The 20,838-nt window shown below is 35.5% G+C and overlaps 1 protein-coding gene across 3 annotated transcripts in view; it reads right to left on the minus strand.

Annotated features, from left to right (window-relative positions):
• LOC5564635 (unconventional myosin-IXa) overlaps nucleotides 1-20,838 on the minus strand; it is a 220,670-nt gene that overhangs the window by 159,822 nt on the left and 40,010 nt on the right. The gene's annotated exons all lie outside the window — the stretch shown is intronic.

Below are 20,838 nucleotides of genomic sequence, written 5' to 3' on the forward strand. Positions count from 1 at the left end.
TTCGATATTGAAGGGACCATCGAGTTAGGGAGGTATCGAGTTACAGAACACAAACCCAGTGCAACTGCGATCCAAGGGACCATCGAGTTAGCCATGAAAACCAACTTTTACTATGGTTCTTTAACTCGATATCGAGATATAGAATATCGAGTAAGGGAGAGTTAACTGTAATGTGAAAACATTTTTTTCGTTAGTTACACGGAAAATATAATATGTTCCAGAAAAAAAATTATGAAACATCATGATTTCAAAAATATCGCAAGAAAAACATTTTTTTATCATTGTTTAAAATCAGTATCCAGAGAAGGCTTCAAGAAAAAAAATGAAAACGAATAAGGCTGTGTAAAAATAAAAACTAGAAATATAAAAAAAATAAAATTCAATAAATTTGCAAATGAATATCAATCATTGTTCAAACGTATTTTGATCGCTTTAAGATGGCGAAAATTTATACTTGGATCGAAAACAAAATTTTGGGTTAGAGGCAGTGTTGTTCAGACTCATTTCCCCGAAAATAACATTTTCCGAACTACGAAGCTACGAACTACTACAACCATGCTCTATCCTCCTAAGATAGAAAAGCAGCTGGTTAAGCTTGAGTACTGCACACAAAATCGATCAATTTTGATCCCAGAGAGCCACAATTCAAGTTTCGGTGAAATGAAATGAGTGAGTGAGTGAGTGCGAATCATTTCACCGAAACTTGAATTGCGGCCCACCGAGATCGAAACTGTCGGATCCCATGTGCAACACTCAAGCCCAACCACCTCCCCCTCCATCTCAGGAATACAACGCACAGTTATAACAGTTCATGGCTTTACAATTCGAATTTCGGGGAAATGAGTCTGGTCAACACTGGTTAGAGGAAAATATTTATAGTTCCTTTCGAGAATTGAACAAAACTGAACTGGAACAACAGTTTTCTATCTTTCGATCGATCGACAAATCACGATGAACAAGAAAGTCTATTGAGCGTGACTAACAACGAAGAAACTTTGTTCATTCTGGAAACAACTCTTTTTTATTTGTTTTAACAAATGATCGATTCTTAATTGCCATCTAAAGCCAATATATGAACACATGCATGGTTATTCTGGAAAGTATTTGTTTTACTTCAATTTTGTCAAAAATCTTGGAACTTAATTTTGATATTTAAGGTGACAATGAAAAGATCTAAATTTCGCATTTCAAAATCACAAATTTAAACAATTTAATAAAAAAATGAACGATTGTTTACTTGCTAGTAAGTATTTTTTAGATTTTAGGATTCAAACATTTTTGTAGCTTAATCCTTGCTGGCATAGAAACATGTAACATACATATTTTAAAAACAATTTTTGTTTCGGAAAACAGCGAATGCTGCACTCCCGTATCAGAAAATAAAGGGAGATCAGTCACATGCAAACTTTCATCCCTCTAACATAATGTTTGTTATGTTTTGTATTGTTTGCTGTTTAGTGATTGCATAATGAATATCTGTGAGGTGATGCTCAAGAAATGGGGTATAAATGAATTTATTAGAAAAATATGAACATTGGATTGGGAAAACGTTCTACGAACATTGACTAGTATTTTGTCAATACATGTTTTTTTTCTGTTTAGTACAGCTAAGCTTTCTCGATTTGTATAATTGTAGAAGCAAGAGGTTGGAACGTACGTTTGACATATTTTCTTTCTAGTTACTTGTTTATGTGGGGCATGTCTGGTTATCTCTAGCATTGCTTTAATTATACATAAATTGGTGAGCTCGTTTCACCTTATTATTTTACATTCATTATATGACATTCATATAAATTCTCGAGTCTAAAATACTGCCAACTCTTCGTGACTCGATATTTCGTATCTCGATATCGAGTTAGAGAACCATAGTAAAAGTCGTTATTCATGGCTACCTCGATGGTCCAATGCGATCATTTTCACTGGTTTTGTGTTCTATAAATCGATACTTCCGTAGCTCGATGGTTCCTTCAATATCGAGTTATAGAGAGTTGGCTGTTGATACAATCAGTATAGTTGAAGTACATAACACAAAGTGATCACTGTACGCAGGGTAAGAAATTCATTCAAATACTAAATGCTGTAGTATTCTAGACGAAACACGTCTAAAAAAAAGTCCATGGAAAATTTACCACAGAAGTGCATCGGTTTCCCCTCCCCAAGCTGATCCAGTTCCTCAAGCTGCGCAACGGAAGTGCATCTAACGCCACCGCCGGCGCGCCGCCGTAAGCCAATGGAAAAGAAAGCGTGCTCAAGTTGAGAAAAAGTCGTACAACTTAAATCAACAGCCCAAAGCAGAGAGCGAAGAAAAACTACATATCGACAAAAAAAATCGGACCAACAAAACATCCAAAACAACAAGTAGATATCTTGCAGCGTAGTTGAAGCAAAAAGAGAAAAATAAATGATCAAACTATACCAATACCAGCCAGGCGCAGTACCCGCGCGGTTTCTGCTGCTGTTGCTGATGATTCTCTCCGGTGTGGGGATATTGCCTATATACAGTATCGGGCAATAGATTTGCAACTTTTTCGATTATTCATACAAAATGATACATTTTAGAGGATTTGATCTGAGTTATTTATTAGAGGATTTGAATAAAATTTTACAGTTCTTCAGACATAACTTGGATTTGAATATATATTTTTGAGTATTTTTTCCAACAACGAGTTCAAAAGCAATAAAGTTTTAATATAAGTGAAATTTTGACAAATCCTAATGACATAATTTAAAAAATTAAGCAATATCTTCATGGTATCTTCAGCCATTCTCAAGCTAATTCGTGACATAATAACACCATTCCATTTTAATTTATCATGTTTAAATTTATGCTATGCTTGACTTCTGTCAAAATTTTCCTTCTAATTGATCCATATATAATTTAGATCAAACCTTTCAAAGTTGACCATTTCTCGTCAAAAATCGGAAAAATTGCAAATCTATTGTCCACTACTGTATTATCGTTCCTCCCGTATCTATTGGGGCTGAACGTGAGATGAGAGTGAAAACATTTGGAGCAAAACGTCTGGAACGAGGTCACATGTATTTGTGCTACGCCTTGCAATGCCCACGAGGGAAAAGCGAACACCCAAAGATCCGAAGCCCGAGACGTGGACACGTCGGTTGGACGGATTTCTCCCCGAACTATCGATTCTTAATCCAAGCAAGGAATCAACTCATACTCACATTGGATGATAATGTATACATGGAGTAATGAACAAGAATTTTTGTTTTGAAAAATAAGTTCATCGATTTTGTATAACGAAAAACGTTTTTATGAAATGAAAGTATCCAAGATCCACTTGTATCAATTGGAGTGAGAATGATTGATTTATTTAGAAGTTATATCGTTTTAAGAAAAGCTCTTCCTATTTTACTACAAATATCAAAAAAAAAAATGTTTTCAGAAAATTGGATCAAATTAGCTAAAACCAATATAGATCCCTCATTCGACACTACTTTATAAAGGGTTAAAACGTTAGATACTCGATCCATTTTTTCTTGAAGGTTTCTACCAAATTCAGCTTAACCCTGAGATCCTCACCTTTTATTCTTGTTTCTGTCAGGACAGCAAAAAAAGGAGATCCGTGATTTATGAATTCTGCTTTGAGCCCCAAAATAAGCGGACCAAGGTCGTGCTCGTTCCATGTGCGGAACGAAGATCCCAACACTGACATCTCCCGCTGAGTGGGCCCTCGATGCTTGCATTTCCAAGCACACAGTTCATCAACATTTTACCTTCAGCCGAGAAACTTCAAACTCCGGACCACCGTCGATGAGTCATCATCGTCTTCGCTGGCGCGCATATTCAATGCAACAGACTTCCCCCTTCCTAGACCCATCCTCGCACGAATGCAACGCATTCACCCACCCAGCCGATACACAGTTGTCCACAGCTGGCCAAAATTGAAAATAACCTTGAAAATTATTTAACTGACAATTATTCTTGATTTTCTTGGAATTGAATTGCAATTTCTCAACGTTTTAGATCGGTTAGCGTAATTTTCGATTTTTCACAACAAATGAACTGTAAAAATGTCTGCAAAAATATTTTTTATAATTTTTTGAATTTTTTAAAATTTTTGAATGTTGTTATATCGAAACCGCTGTTTCAGTACTTATTTTCATCCAACTCCAGTTCATTCGGTCTCATTCGACCATATACTATGTTTTGAAGATGTTTAAAATCGTATTTTACATGCTTATTATTTGAGAATGTCTACAAATATATAACATGGAACTTTTTCAAAACTTTGGATTTTTTTTCAATGATAGTGTAAGATATTAAGGAAACACTCTAAAATGATCATTTACCAATCAATGTTTTACAAATATTTCAAAATACTCGATGTACCATTGCTTCGTTTACACATTGTGCCAAGACATGGAAATATTTTTGTTACAAAACGAATCAGACAATCAGATTAGCCGACTTGTTTTCAAGATCCATTTTTTATCATCCCGAATATTTTCAGAAACCACAAAAAAATTGTTCACGACGTTCTACTTCAAAGTGTCAAGCATACCAAAAAAGTATGCTTGAAAAGGTTTCGATGATGATAGGGTTTAATGAATAGAATTCACAATAATCAATCAAACAATTCTGAATAATTTGTGGAAAATATCGATTTTTTGTTTGTTCCAGTGACCATTTCTATCGAATTGCTTTAAAAATCATGAGAGTTTTTGAACAATTGATCGAGATATGCACTTTTGGCCAACATTTGCCCGAAATGCGCCCACTTTGCGACATCCTCATCATCATCAACACATCATCATGGGACCCCTCTTATTTCGTTCGTTTTCCTTTCTCATTTGTCGGTTGGGTCTCCCAACACTTCCTTTCTCGTTTCGGTTTTTTTTTCTCAGTCTGCATATATGCAGTGCACAACTTCTTTTTCGTTTGTTTTGTTTTCCGTTTTTTTTGCGGTTTATCGAATGATGTTGGATGACGAGAAACTACTCCCCCAACTTCCTCTGGATCTTTGCCGAGAGGAGGGTGCCGTTTGTTGGGAAGGTTAGGCCGCGGAAAGGTTTTGCAATCATTCTTTGAAATGCGGTTGTAATATAAGAATTTATCTTTCAAAAATCACATTGAGGGCATTCAAGCCAAATGCAATAAATATGTAAAATGTCTCTATCCCCTTAATAATAGAAAATCAAAACTTTGTCTTAAGAACAAGCTTTTGATATTCAAACAAATTTTCAGGCCAGCCATGTTGTATGCTGTACCAATATGGACTAGCTGTTGTAATACCAGGAAGAAAGCTCAGCAGAGAATTCAAAATAAAATTTTGAAAATTATTCTGAAGCTTCCTCCCTGGTATAGTACCAATGAGTTACATCCCGGTCAACCAGTCAGCGAGTTTCGATAGCGATCGATACCGATTCGTTTCGAATCGTTGAACAAAGATCTATAAAGAAATCGGATGACTGGTTGATCGGGATAGAATATCCAATGTTGAAACATTGGAACAAATGTCAAATAAACTAATTAATAGTTTCAGGCAAAAATCGTTAAAATCTTCTATTGCCATGATTAATGCGTTATATATTTAGGTTAAGTTAGGTTAAGTATATTCAAAGCGTTTTTTCCTCTTATAAGCATGTGACATCAACTCACCTTTAAAAAATCTTAACTGAATGAAATGAAATGTAATATGTTGATAACAAAATGTTAATAAAATCTTAAATTTGTTTTACCAAATTAGGATGAATAGTGTTGTATAATAACACAGAACACCTAGATATAAGAAATGAATGTAATATTTGGAATGATACTAATAAAGAAATTAAAAAAAAAAAACCTTACGATAGCAAAAAGGTAACACGCTCAAGCGTTTCATTAGAGAAGAAATTTAGGCGATTTTATCAAATATCTCAACGTGACCATTATGTGTGAAAGAATTATCGAAAACGTTTTTCCAGAAATTATTTCAATATGTGTAATATTTTTTTCAATATTGTAACCAAAAACTAAATGTGATTAAATAATAATTTTAAAACGGAAAGAGAGTGATTTGAGAACAAATCAATTGTTACTCGTAAAAAAGATAGGTGTGTGAGACAAGAGCCAAGCCCGGTGATTTTAAGGACTATACCACAGGATTGGTTAGCTCTCTATTAAATTTTCGGTTTGGAAAAACAAAATGAAAAAAATCAAGACCATATTTCTAAATCTGTTTTAAAATAAATCAACAGATGAGATAACATACGCGTCCAACTGCAAGAAAACCGCCCAAAAATTCTGATTTTCTATAATTTACTCACAAAAACCTAATGAGAAAATGATACACCGTTTCGTTCAAATACTTACGACGTTTGATACGTTTTGTATGATTGACTCAAGTAGTGTTTTGTTTAAATTCGTGGTTGTCTCTCCATATAACAGAGCGGCGAAAGTATCGGTTAGGTGGAAGTGAAAAATCCTACTTACGTCGTTTGTTTTTATTCCAAAAACTAAGTGAAAATCGAATGGATTCAGAGTGGAACGTGTAGAATTTCGTCTGCGAAACGCGTAGGATCGATAAAATAAGTTTGTTTACTCTTCTAACTTACGGCTGGGTTTTGTTTCAATTCGTGCTTACGTCACTTTGCCTCACCATATATCGGAGCAGTGTAAGTAGTGGTTAAGTTTTGCATGTTGAAAATCTTACTTACGTCGTTTTGTGAATTCGGAAATCGAGGAGGTTAAGAATGGGCTGTGTAGAATTTTGTGTGCGGAAAACGATAAATCAGTAATCTAACTTTGTTTACTTTGCAGAGATTTTTAGAATTCTTTGAGAAAATAAGGTCTTGATTACCTTTTCAATTCGACGTAAGTATTTTAATACGGTTTTGCGAAAATCGAATAACCAGAATCACAACCTGTCTTCTAAAACTGTTTTAAAGTGAATCCCCTTGTTAACATTTTTTCGCTGTGTACATCACTTAAATTTTGCATGCAATCAGCTTGCGTACAAAAACTAGATAGTTCTCGAAAATTTATTCAAACAGACTCAAGTCAAAAAAGTATATAAACTTGCTTTATCGATTCTACGTGTTTCGCAGGCGAAATTCTACACATTTTGCTCTAAACCAACTCGATTTTTCACTTTTAGAACGTTTACTTTGCGGATTTACAAAACGACGAAAGTAAGATATTTTTTTATCTGTATTAACGAGATTTTTAGCCCTGGGCTAGTTCGTCTCGGGACCAACGGCTTTACTTCCCTTCCGAAGGAAGTCGTCACTGAAATTTTTAGTGACTATCTCGGGGATGGGATTCGGTCCTCGGCGTGAGAGGCGTATGTTCTAACCACTACACCAGGTCCGTCCCCGGAAAGTAAGATTTACAACTTTCGCTACCTAACCACTACTTTCGCCGCTCCGCTGTATGGAGAGACAAAGTGACTTAACCACGAATCGAAACAAAACACTACTTGAGTTGATTTTACACTGGTAGAAAAACGTCGAAAGTAACTGAATAAATCGGCTTATCATTTTCATTTTCATTTTTTCATTTTGCAGCGTTTGGTGGGGCAATGAGAGCGCAAGTCAGTCCAAAGCCGGGGGAAGGGATAGGTAATGGCCGTAATAGTCTATGCGGACCACTTGAACACCATCGGAAAGGATAAGAAGGGTTGGGGTAGGGTATAGGGAATGGAGAAGACTTGACACAGTAATGCGATTAATGCTGCAAAATGTAAATGTGCTGAGAGCAATTAAATTTGAGTTTTGAAGTTAGATTTGACTTATTAAAATTCCAAATAGATCGGCCATTGTACAAGTAAGAAAGAATATGCTGATCGCTTTCCAGAAATTTTATAAACAACAAAATAATAACAATATGAGGGCTGCTGATGGCACAATGCGACGCTTTAGGAGATTTTGATACTGATTGAACATTACTATACAGAGCGCAATTCAATCGATGGTGATAACTTTACAAACTTTATCTGTTTTTGCACTGATTGACGATACTGATTCAAATAAAAATATTTTAAAAATATTTGATATTATTAGTTCATTTGTTTGTGTGATCTAAGTGTTAATAATGGAAAAACATACATACCCTTAATAATAATACTTCCCTGATCAGAAATATTATATTTTGAGCGCCCTTTTCGAAGCTATTCTATCCAGGTATCCATGTACTGCTTTCAATCCTGAAATTATTCTTATTGTGCATGCTCATGCGTTATATTAGTGATGCTCATAATCATGCAACAGATAAGAAGGAGAGAAAAAGAGAATATAGAAACAGTGATTAGTAATGAGTTAATTATGTAGTTTTGTTAGAATTATAAACAATTAAACAGTAGTAATGAATAGCTTTTAAAATGACTTTGCAGCATAGCTGAGCCTTTCGGATCGTAAGACCGATGTATAAAAATAATTTGTTTCGAAATTGTCCGCGTGGTCTTCTAGTGCCCCTATTAGATAAGAATCAATCATAGACGTACATACCGAATGCTCGCCATGACCCTATGACCAACATTTGTATATGTATAGCCTTAGCTGATGTGGCTTTTCTAATAGGTAGTTCTTTCACTCATTGATTGTCTTCAAAACCTTGTCAAGTATAGAAAATTGATTTTATTTCATTTATTACTATATTGAAGCTACATTGTACTTATCAAGTATTAGGTATTATTTTATGTTTTTATCACTATTGTTATTATCAAGGCCAAAATTCCCAGTGAGTGAAGAATTTTATAGTACTAGAACACCATAGAAGATCGCTAAACATTACCTAATCATCGAACGGCTTTTTGTTCTATTATTTTAGGTAGATGCTATTGATCTCCCTTTGCTCCTATCCGCAACCCGGTGCACGCGCCCTGTTGGTTTTCGAAAACCTCGTAGAAGATTACAAACCGTCAATGGCATTCCCAATTACTACCCCACATTGCACATTCAAGGGTCTAATTGTGCTCCTAACCCACCCTCAGTTCGTAATCTTCTCGCCAGTTTGAAATTATATTTTCCCGAAGTGAAAGTAATTTTGATGAGTGATAGCCTAGTGCAGCCCAACTGCATAGTACAGTAGTTTAACCAGAATTTTAGGTCAGAAGATAAAATCTAAATTTTGTAATAAAAAGGTTGCCATTGCTTTGAAATTCACCCAACATCTAATCAAAACTACTAACAACAGCGATCAATTATCAAAATTCATCGCTCCCTGGAAAATATAATCCCAAGCCCAGGGTGAATAAATCGGCTTATCATTTTGTAATAAAATTTCTGTGGGAAATAACAGGAACTCCCTAGTTTTCGAATGCGAGCTTATTGTATGCAAAATTTAAGCTATGTACACGGCGAAAAAATGTCAAAAAGGTGATTCATTTTAAAACAGTTTTAGAAGACAGGTTGTGATTCTTCTGAATTAATTTTCTCAAAACCGTATGGAAGTTACTTACGTCGATTTGAAAAAGTAATCGAGAGTTTCTTTTGTTTCCTACAAACAAATTATGACAAAATGATAAGCCCTTCTATTGAGTTACATGTGACGTTTTTATACTTATGTAAAATCGACTCAAGTAGTGTTTTGTTTTGATTCGCGGTTGAGTCACTTTGTCTCTCAATACAACAGAACGGTGAAAGTAGTTGCGAAAGTTGAAAATCTTACTTACGTCGTTTTAAAAAACCTGAAGTTAAACGATCTAAAAGTGATAAACCGAGTTGGTTTAGAGCGGCACGTGTAGAATTTTGTCTGCAAAACACGTAAAATCGATAAAGTAAGTTTGTTTATTTTTCAGACTTGAGGCTGTTAAGCTGTTGAATAAGTTTTCTTGAATTGATGAGTCAAGATTATCTAGGATGTATGATTTCCTGAGTTTTCAAACTTCTTATTTACCACCTAAGGATAAAAAACTTCCATTAGGAGAATCACTCTCCATCTTCCGTCTCCGCTACAATTGACCATTTTCTAATAATTTCCAGTCGCGTATCGCGTTTTCCCTGCATGTGCTTCACAGTTCATAAACAGACCATCCCTCCAGCTGGTGCTGGAAGATCTTTGCTGCTGCTGCTGTCTGTTGTCTGTTGCTGTGTAGGACTACACCACCAACCATATGTGTCGGGTAACTCTACGACGGTGAGCGCCATATTTAGCCTTTTCATCCATGCAACCAGCCGATGATCCCCACGCTCACTCATTCACTCACTCACTCGCCAGCTCATTGCGTTCAGTTCATAATAATGGAAGCTCCAGTTGCTGCGAGTTGGCATTGAAGGTGTACCAGCGTGTATGAAACCCCATTTAACTGTCGTCGCTTACCAACTGACTGGTTGACTGGGGTGCTGCACTGTAGTCCTTCTCCGCCGCGTGAAAGAAGACCGTGAAATCTGCCCAAATCTTCGGGTCGGAATTGTTTTCAATTTTTGTACATTTTTGTTTTTTTTTTCAATTGTGTTCGTCTACTAAAATTATATTGTTTCAGAATTTATGACGTTTTGAATTCCTGCAAAAGGTTTTCAATCTTCCATAAGAAGTTTTCAATCATCCATCAGAATGCTTCAAATCTTCTTTCAGAAGATTTCCTTCAAAAGTTTCCAATCTTCCTTCAGAAGGTTTCCAATCTTCCTTTAAAAGGTTTCCAATCTTCCTTCAGCAAATTTCCAATTTTCCTTCAGAAGATTTCCAATCTTTTTTTAGAGGGTTTAAAGTCTTACTTCAGAAGTTTTTCAATCCTTCTGTAGAATGTTGCCAATCTTTCTTCGGAAGGTTTCCAATCTTCCTTCAGAAGGTTTTGCAATCTTCCTTCAGCAGATTTCCAATCTTCCTTTAGAAGGTTTCCAATCTTCCTCTAAAGGGTTCCCGATCTTCCTTTAGAAGGTTTAAAGTCTTCCTTCAGAAGATTTTCATTCTTTCTGTAAAAGGTTGCCAATTTTCTTTCAGAAGGTTTCAAATTTTCTTTCAGAAGGTTTCAAATCTTCTTTCAGAAGATTTTGCAACCCTCCTTCAGAAGTTTTTTCAATCTTCTTTCAGAAGTTTTTGCAATCTTCTGTCAAAAGATTTTCAATCTTCCTTCAAAAGGTTTTCAATCTTCCTTCAGAAGACTTTAAATCTTCCTTCAGAAGACATCCGATCTTCCTTTAGAAGTTTTTGCAATCTTCCTTTAGAAGGTTTCCGATCTTTCTTTAGAAGGTTTAATGTCTTCCATCAGATGTTTTTTTAAATCTTTCTGTAAAAGGTTGTCAATCTTCCTTCAGAAGGTTTCCAATCTTCCAGCAGAAGGTTTCTGATCTTCATTCAGAAATTTTAATCTTCTTTTTAAAAGCTTCGAATCTTTCTTCATTTAGAAGATTCTTAATCTTCCCTTAGAAGATTTTCAATCTTCCTCTAGGACATTTCCAATCTCGCTACAGAAGATTTTCAATCGTTCTCTAGGAGATTTCCAATCTTCGTCTAAAAGAATGTTTTAACGCTCTGAATTGAAAGCTTAAACCTTGAAGATTTATCATAGTCAAAAGCTCACAGTACATCATTCACTGCAAGCCGCGTGTTATCGAATTACCATTTGTAAAGCAATAAATTCCCACTCCAATATTCGACTTTCTTCGGTAGGTACCCATTCATACACGATGTTTTGCCATGGGCGGATCTGCCGAATCAAACCGCGCGCGCGTCTTGACGGAACCATATTAGGCAAATTTCCCACGTACGCGCTCGCTCCAGCTGCGGCTGGCAAAGTCCAAACTCGGAGAAAGTATGCCACACCACATGGATGAGCGAGCGGTACGAATTTGGCTTTGGTTGGTAGCTGAGCGACTTGAAACCAGCAAAACAATACTCTCAGGGGTGGTAGCAAATAAATGTTCTATAACTTCAAGAACCACATGCTTGGAAACAGAAACCAAAAATATACTATCATAGGAAGTAGTACTACAAAAGGTTTTTGCTCTTTATTCAGAAGATTTCTAATTTTCCTTCAGATCTTCCTTCTTTTTTTTTGCGATCTTCCTTTCAGAAGATTACCAATCTTTCTTCAAAAGTTTCCAGTTTTCCTTTAAAAAAAAATCTTCCTTCAGAAGGTTTCCAATCTTCCTTCAGCAGGTTTAGCGTCTTCCTACGGAAGATTTTCAGCTTTCTGCAAAAGATTGCCAATCTTCCTCCAAAAGGTTTCAGATCTTCATTTAAAAGGTTTAAAATCTTTCTTCAGAAGATGGACAATCTTCCATCAGAAGATTTTCACTCTTCCGCCAGAAAGAGACCTGCTACCAGCCCTGTACTCAACAGATCCTCCGACTTCTGGGGTCTGACTGGCGGACGCACGCTTACGACTTGGTGAACGACGATACTTTTGACATGTGACGTGAAGACGACAGCACAGCCGTTCACGTTGGACGTGAAGCGTTTTAAAACAGTTAACACGTTGACTAGCCTCCGACTTTTACTCGGCGGTGCTTCCGTCCCGTCTCCCTTGAGTCGTAGTCTTCAATTTTCAAATCCGCGTTTTTGGTGCGAAGACTACGAGATGACCATTGCTGCCCCTTCGGACGGTGTAATAAAATTGCTGAAAGCGTTCGATGAACGCAGAAATTTGAAAAATGGTCCTCCGCCGAAGCCGAAGTGTGTTGTTCTGTTGATGATCATTATTGCGCGTCTTCGAGGACAGAGTGCGACACCGAAAGATATTTGGAGGGAGTATTTTTAGCGGGTAAACACTCACACGCACTGTGTTGTCTCATTAATGTCCAACAGCTGCCGTAGGTGTCGAATTTTAGGCGGCCCGGTTGACTGAAATGGTCATTTTGACGGGCTCTGGCTGCGTTGATTCGGCGGCTCAATACGGATTGCTTTCCCGAGAGGAGCGTACCAAACAGCAGCGTTGTTTTGCAGCGGGTACTTGTTTGGTAATTTGTGCATTCGTGCAGCACAGTAATCAAGGAGGAAACATAAATAAGGGTGGGAGACCCAAGATTTGACCATGAGAAGTATTACAATCTTCCTACAGAAGATTTCCAATCTTTCTACAGAAGATTTCTGATCTTCCTAGAGATAATTCACAATCTTCCTGAATAAAATTTTCAATCTTCCTGAAGAAGATTTTCAATCTCCGTAAAGAAGTTTTCTGATCTTCCTAAAGAAGATGTCCAATCTTCCTACAAAAGATTTCCAATCATCCTACAGAAGATTTCCAATCATCCTACAGAAGATTCCCCATCTTCCTAAAGTAGATTCACAATTTTCCTACAGTTGATTTCCAATCTTCCTGCAGTAGATTTTTAAACTTCCTACAGAATATTTCCAATCTTCCTACAGAATGTGTTCAATCTTCCTACAAAAGATTACCAATCTTCCAATAGTAGACTTCTAATCTTCCTACATAAGATTCTAAATCTTCGTACAGAAGATTCTAAATCTTCTTAACTTTGATTCTAACTTTTTCTACAGAAGATTTCCAATTTTACTACAGAAGATTCTCGATCTTCCTACAGAAGATGTCCAATCTTCCTTTCAGAATATTTCCAATATTTGTACATTAGATTTCCAATCTTCCTTTCAGAACATTCTCATCTTCCTACAGAATATTTTCAATATTCATACAATAGATTTCCTATCTTCCAACAGAAGATTTCAAATCTTTCTACTGAAGATTCTCAATCTTCCTACAGAAGATTACCAATCTTCCGACAGAAGATTTCCAATTTTCCTGCAGAAGATTATCGATCTTTCTACAGAAGATGTCCAATCTTCCTTTCAGAAGATTTCCAATATTGGTACAGAAGATTACCAATCTTCCATCAGAAGATTACCATTCTTCCTACAGAAAATTTCCTATTTTCCTACAGTAGATTTGCAATCTTCCTACAGAAGATTTCCAATCTTTTTGCACAAGATTTCCAATCTATAATATGGTTGATTTGTCTCTGGATTACCAACGGTGAGGTAGGGTTTCAAGTTTTTTCTCGAGTGCTTTCATCAGATATTTTTCCTTCTTCTAAACATAGGCTATTCTTTCGAGTTATACTGGTTTCATTACAATTGGCAATAATTTAGCTTATATCTTGATTAAGAATTTTGCCTTTAAATCATCGGCAGTTCTTTGTAGTTATACTATTATTTGCATCACACTTGATCAAGTTTTTATAAGATTTTCCTTCTTTTGAATACAGGCTGTTTTTTCAAGAGAGAAGCATTTTTGAAAGCTATTAGAATCAAGGCTCATAATACGTTTATAAAGAATCTTACTCAAAACATATTTTTAGCTCAAGGGTTAACTTAGGCAAGATGTCATTCACTTAAGAGATTAAGGGGTCTATTTTGTAAATCGAGCGGTTCCATGTGACTCATCTGTAGTCATTGTCGATCAAAGCAAGCATGCATATTTCAGATGTCACCCGTCGACTCCCATAGTAATCTAGTCACATAAAGTGACAACTGTCGATAAACTCGAGTGACAGAGCCGAGTCGAGCGAAATTTTGGTCGACAGTGACTACAGTCGAGTTGTTTTTGAGTCGATCAAAAACGACTCGACTGAAGCCACTGTCGACCAAAAATTTCGCTCGATTTTGCTCTGTCACTCGAGTTTATCGACAGTTGTCACTCTATGTGACTGGATTACTATGGGAGTCGACGGGTGACATCTGAAATATGCATGCTTACTTTGATCGACAATGACCTCAGACGAGTCACGTGAATTCGCTCGAATTACAAAATAGACCCCTAAGATTGCAACCTGCGAACCGAGCTCTACACCATTGTATGCGTCTAGCAGTAATCTGAACGACGCGGTGAACACTTATGTCAAAGAAGCTAACTGTTTCTCCGTTGTGAAAAGAAGACGCGAAAACTTGTAGTTGCTAGAATTTAGAAATCATTTACTTAAGTACGATTCGAGCGACCGAAGCAAACCGATCCTGCAGAAGGACGAATTAGTCGTAAACCGTTTTAGTTAATGTCAAAGCTGACTACAACCGCAATGCTGGCAGCTATTAACGCTAGCAGAGAAGTGAAAAATTGCATACATTAAGGATGTTCTTCTATGTTCAGCTTTGACTGTTTCTTGAACTAACACTAAGAGCTAATTATTTGTGAATCAATAATGACTTATCCTTATTTAAGAATAAGATGAATAGTTTTTTCGAAATTCAGCTTTGCAATTCATTACAAATGCATGCAAACTATAGTTCACTATTGTTTTCAATTTCAGCCAAACGGCATTCGGCCAAATGACCTGGAATCTTCGAGAATATCCGTAAAAATATAAAAAGATCATTGTTCTTTCAACAACTAAGCTGAGTATTTCTTGAGATTGTCTCACATAATCAAAAATTCGAGTTTTTGCAGCAGTTCGTCTAAAAATTTTATCAAATTTCTTTCCTGTAACCCCTTTGAAGTTTTCTCTTAGATTCCAATCGAATAGCTTTTCATGACCTATTTGGAAGATTTCTTGGAAAGATATGCTAGATTTATTCTACAAACTTCTTGTTGGGCAGTTCTCTATTAAATGCCTTTAGAAGATTTTTTTTTTAGACATTACTTTATATTGAGCAACATGAAAATAAATTTTCCTAAATTTCTGAACAAGCTAAAAACCGTGATTGGAAATATTTAGAATAACAAGAGGAGCTTTGAATGTTTGTAAAAAGAGTGCCCTGTCGGATATAACTTAAAAGTTGATGCACAAAAATTTTCCTGGAAGTAAAGCAGCTTCTGGAAATCATAGCGGGTAGTTTTCTATTGATTTTGCAGGAATTCTTCAAATTTGCCCATCTATGGAATACTAAAAAATGACGATAAAATTATAACAGGGCTCGTAGCAAACTTTAGTGACTAAAATCATCAAAATAGAGACCAAAAAGTGACCTCATATTTGTATGTAATTTGAAATATTTCTTAACAGTTAGCTTTAAATAAATAAATATAAATAATATCATCGAATTACAATAGATATGAAACACCCTTATTGTGCCTAAAACAATCTTGTATATCTGGTACGGGCGAATAAAAGGCATAGGCTACAATTTAAATCTCGGATTCCAATCAGTAGAGAAGAGCTTCTAGAAATTCAAAATTCATCGTGTCTGAAGGAAAAAGTACGTGAAACAATTTATGGCAGAACATTTTCTTAAAAATTAATTGAAGCTTTTCCATATGCCACAGATTTTCTGAAAAAAAAAATGTTCACGCATTTCTTGAGAAAGTCCAGGAAGACTACGGTAGTAAATCTAGGATGGTTTATAAAAAAAAGAAATTTTGGTGAAATCTTCACAAATTTCGACGATACATTTCTGAACTTTCTTGAGAAATTGAAAGCAGAAGAGGGAAAAAAAACTAGTAAGAATTTATGTTAGGCTGTGACGAAATGACAGATGTGCATTCTCTATCTTTTTTTTTGTCTTGACGGTGATTTTCCAATTATTTTAAATTATACGAACACGTGGTCGTCTAGGTACCAACCAGAGTAAGAAATTTCCAAATCCGTCGACCCATTTTCAAGCGAACTCATGACATACAAACACCATTCAACCTTTTTTTCTCCTAAACTAGCTCCGAAGAATCGAGAAAAATGAAATCAGGCGATTATAGACCAGTGCACGAGTTCACTATTTGACGTTTGAGCGGTTCCGTGTTATTTATGTGACCATGGCAACAAGTGAATACGGCACCGCTAAAACGTCAAATTAGTGAACTCGTGCAATGGTCCATTGTGTTTAGAAAATTACTAAATGCGTATTACAATAATATTAGTTTCAAGCTTTTCATTGGAAGAGTTTGGTGAGCTTCCTTCAAAAGGAAGATCAAAGATTCCCTCTGGATATCCGCCATTGAGTACTTCAGCAGTTTCAAAACAAATAACTCTAAGCGGGTCTGCCAGTATTTCGTTAAAATTTTGAAACTTTGCTAGAATTTTTACCACAAATTCGTCTTAAAATTCAACAAGTATATTTCAGACATTTGTTCAGAAATGTCTGAGTAATATTCACCTAAATTCTTCCATAAATTTGGAAAGGAATCTTTCATTTTCTCAACACTTTATCAGATCGAAAAAAAAATGGTTGTGTTAGAATACTAGAAAATCAATAAATCATTACTGTCCTGCTATTTGAACTCAGAAAGCTGTGCAGGCTCTAATTGTTTTATAATAAAATCATGGAAATAGTAATAGTTTTCTGAAAAAGTGACTTTTGTGGCTTTTCGCTGAAAATAGTGATTTTTAGTGATCAGGTCTTCTCTGAGCATAAAACCAATGGATTACTACAAAATTGTATCATAATTATACCAAAATTTGTTACATATTACATAATTATGTTTTATTTTTTTAACATGCCCCCTCAATTGGATGAGTAACTTACACCACAATTTGAACAGAGTCAGTTGTAAGAACGAAGGATGCTTTTAATTTGTTCTGATTGATTATACATGACCAGTTTCAGGGTATCTACTTGTTTACCAAAATGAAATTCCCTGACGTTTCCACGTTTTTTCATGTTTCACAAAATAATTCCAAGTTCAAGAAATACTTTAACAGCCAAAAACAAATTCATACACTTCTAGACATTTTCACAAATAATCATACAGTTCTAACCTGCAAAAAAAGCAAAATTCTTCAAAATATCTCAAATGCTTGTTACAAAAGTCATCTGCTACATATTTGATAAGGTATATTCCCATCTAAATTAATACAAATAATCCGTAAAACTTTTGGATCCCCGGATGCATTCTTTCCGGATAATAGAAACACGGATTATCAAGTCCTCGATTAATCACGTCCGACCTGTAGATATAACATTTAAATTAATTATTAAGTTAAATGATGTATAGTTACATTTCATTTGAAAATGTTCAAGAGTTCTAAATTAACCTCCTCCTACCCATGAGCTCCATTTCGACTATCTTAAGAAAAACTGAATCAGATAATACAATAATAAATGCAATGCAATAGTTACATAAATATGATTGTATACACATCATATTAACAGTTTCAATAGTAAAATTATTGATGAGCAATCATTTTTCTATTGAAAACATTTACTTTTTGGACTGGTTTCGAATAATTTGTCCTATACGTTCAAGCTATTTCTATAAAAAAACGCTTTTTTTTGTAAAGAAAAAGTCCATTAAGGCTAAGTAGCCCGTCTTTTTTCAGCTTGCATTTCAAAGTGATAAAACTCAGTCTGGATAGCTTTTTTTCGAAAATTACCTCTAACAATACATCAGGGATTCCAACAGAAATTGCTTCATATAATCATTTTGATATTTTTTTTTCGAGAAAGCCCTTAGTCCTCCAGGATTTTATCCAGTGATTTTGAATGAGTTTTTTTTCTGGAACATCCTCCAAGACTTTCGTTTAAAACATGTTGGAATATTCAACCAGAAACTACTCAAGATGTCTCCTAGAATTTCTCAGGATTTCCTACGAAATTGTCCAGAATATCTTAAAGATTTTAACTAAAAATTTATCTAAGGATACCTCCAGAAATCACTCCATAGATTGTTCCTAAGATTTCTTTGGGAAATTATCCAACATTGCTAAGAGATTACTTAAGGAAGCTAAAAATATGCTCGACACTGAAGAAGTCTGTAAGTCGCAGACGATATAGGCCTATCTGTCAAGATAAGCAACACATATTAGAGTTTAAAGGTATTTGCTCGCCTTACTAGTGATTTTAGTATTTTTTTTTTTTTTGCAAAAAAGTGAAGTGTTAAAGTTCAATCACTGAACAGCTCAAAACACGTTTTGATAGCGGCACAGCCGTTTTTTTTTCGGTTCCTCTGGGTTTTGACTTCAAAATCATTTGTCGTTAACATATTCTACTATGAAGTACAGCCTTAAAATAATTTCCCTGATTGTGATCGAAATTCCCTGATGATTCCAGGTTTACCAGGTTTTTTGTTTAGTTAAATTTCTTGTTTAGAAAATAACAAGATTTGTTATATTTTAGTAATGAAAAATGCCAGAACGAGTTGTATTTTTGTTTTATTCAAAACATATTGAGTTATATTTTGGTTATAGCATATTGAGTTATATTATTTATTATAGCATAATTCATTTCAATTTTGTTCATTGTAGAGGGAATTTTGTAATATTTTGTGTAATTTAACCACTAACCAGCCTAAATTATAACAGATTTTATTAGAAAAAAAACGTATTATCTGAGCAATACACTCTGTACACATTCTTTTGTAATCCACTGGTCGGGAAGCATCTGCCACGCGTTTTATATAAAACCAAAAATGGGAACTTTGTCAAAGAAAATTCTCAAGTGAGAAGCAGGCTTTGCAGATTTTCTCAACCTCCCAGGGCATAGAATATCTTCGTACTTGGTACACATTAAAAAAAAATGTAAAAATTGTATATTGGCAGAAAAAGCTCTTAGTGGTAGTGCTCCTTAGAACACTAAGCTGAAAAATAGGCTCTTTCCTAGTATGACAAAATGCTAAGAAGGAGAAGAAAAAGAAGCAAACTGATGAAAACTCTTGAGGATATCCAGAAGAAATTAGACAAATTACCAGAGAAGAAGACAATGGATTTAGAGGCTATTTTTTCAAGTTTTATAGTTTTATCATGGAAAGAGGAAAGGTAGGCCTTTGAAATTTGATAATTATTACCAACAAATAAACATTTGTATGTCAATAAATACTTTTATCATTTTTTTGTGATTTGATGACCAGTGTTGTGAAAAACTCAATTTCTCATAACTCACGCTTGAAATTTTTCATGCGTGAGTTGTCAATCACGCGAAAAAGCAGTCAAAAAATCATGGATGAGTTGGCTCACCTTTTTGACTCATTGTCTCGTATTTCCACAGTTTACTCACACACGGCAATAATTTATTGTTAGTCTGGTAACTAACGTAACTAACGTAAACAATAACATTCGGGTTTCACGAGTTTTTGACGGGTTTTGCGACTGAATCATTTTTTTACGATTTGAGTTGATTGAGTGATTTTGCATCAATATCTCAAGCGTGAGATTTGCGAAGCAGATCTCTAATGACTTTGCTCCCACGGGAGAGCGTATTGATTGAGATTTGAGTGTGAGTCTATCAACACTGTTCATGACCCTAAAGGACAATTTCTAGTATCGTTGAAAATAGAAATAATTACAGTAATTTTAGCATTTTGATTTGCAAAAAAAACTATTTAAATGGTTGGAGTCTTAAAAAAGAACTTCTCCAAATCAAACCCCACTACCCTAGTCTCACTCTCGAGATGCCCCGAAGATGGCCCCCATCAAAACACAGTAACCGAAGGTGATGCGTAGAAATGTTTTCCCCCCGTCCGTGTGAAATACTATCCACGGGGTTAATGGAAAATGTGACTGAAGAGAGATAGGGAAAAAAAGCGAAAACGACAACAAAAACAACCGCTGCCGCCGACCGACCGTCGCATATTTCAAATAATCGGTTTTTATTTTTAAAAACGCTTCTGCTTCATCTGCGACGACGACGACGACGACGACGCCACTATACGACGTCTCGAAAGGGTATTCGTGACATACAACAGACGCAAACATCATTCATTTGAAGAGGAAAATCCAACGATTGCGAATTCTAGAAGGATTTGCTATCTGAAGTAAGCAAGCAAAGGCTTCCTCAATTATTTTCCTGGATTATCTTATCAGTGTCACTATTTTGCGCGTCTCGAGGAACTTGTCGGCGAAGATTCATTAGAGTAAGGTGGGGCAGAAGTTCGAGTGGGGTAAAATTTTCTGTTTAAGATGTCTAGCTCAGGCATTGCAAAAATTGTTCTTATTTGATATCAAAGCACGATCAAAGCAAGCCATCTGTATCGGAAGATGATAAACAGACTCTCATGATGTGTTGCAGATCATGGTTGTTACAGAGAGCGATAAGTGAGAGATATTCTCATTTCTCTCCGAATTCAATCCATGATTATAACAAAA

This window comes from Aedes aegypti, chromosome 3 (assembly GCF_002204515.2).
Source record: "Aedes aegypti strain LVP_AGWG chromosome 3, AaegL5.0 Primary Assembly, whole genome shotgun sequence".
NCBI lineage: Eukaryota > Metazoa > Arthropoda > Insecta > Diptera > Culicidae > Aedes > Aedes aegypti.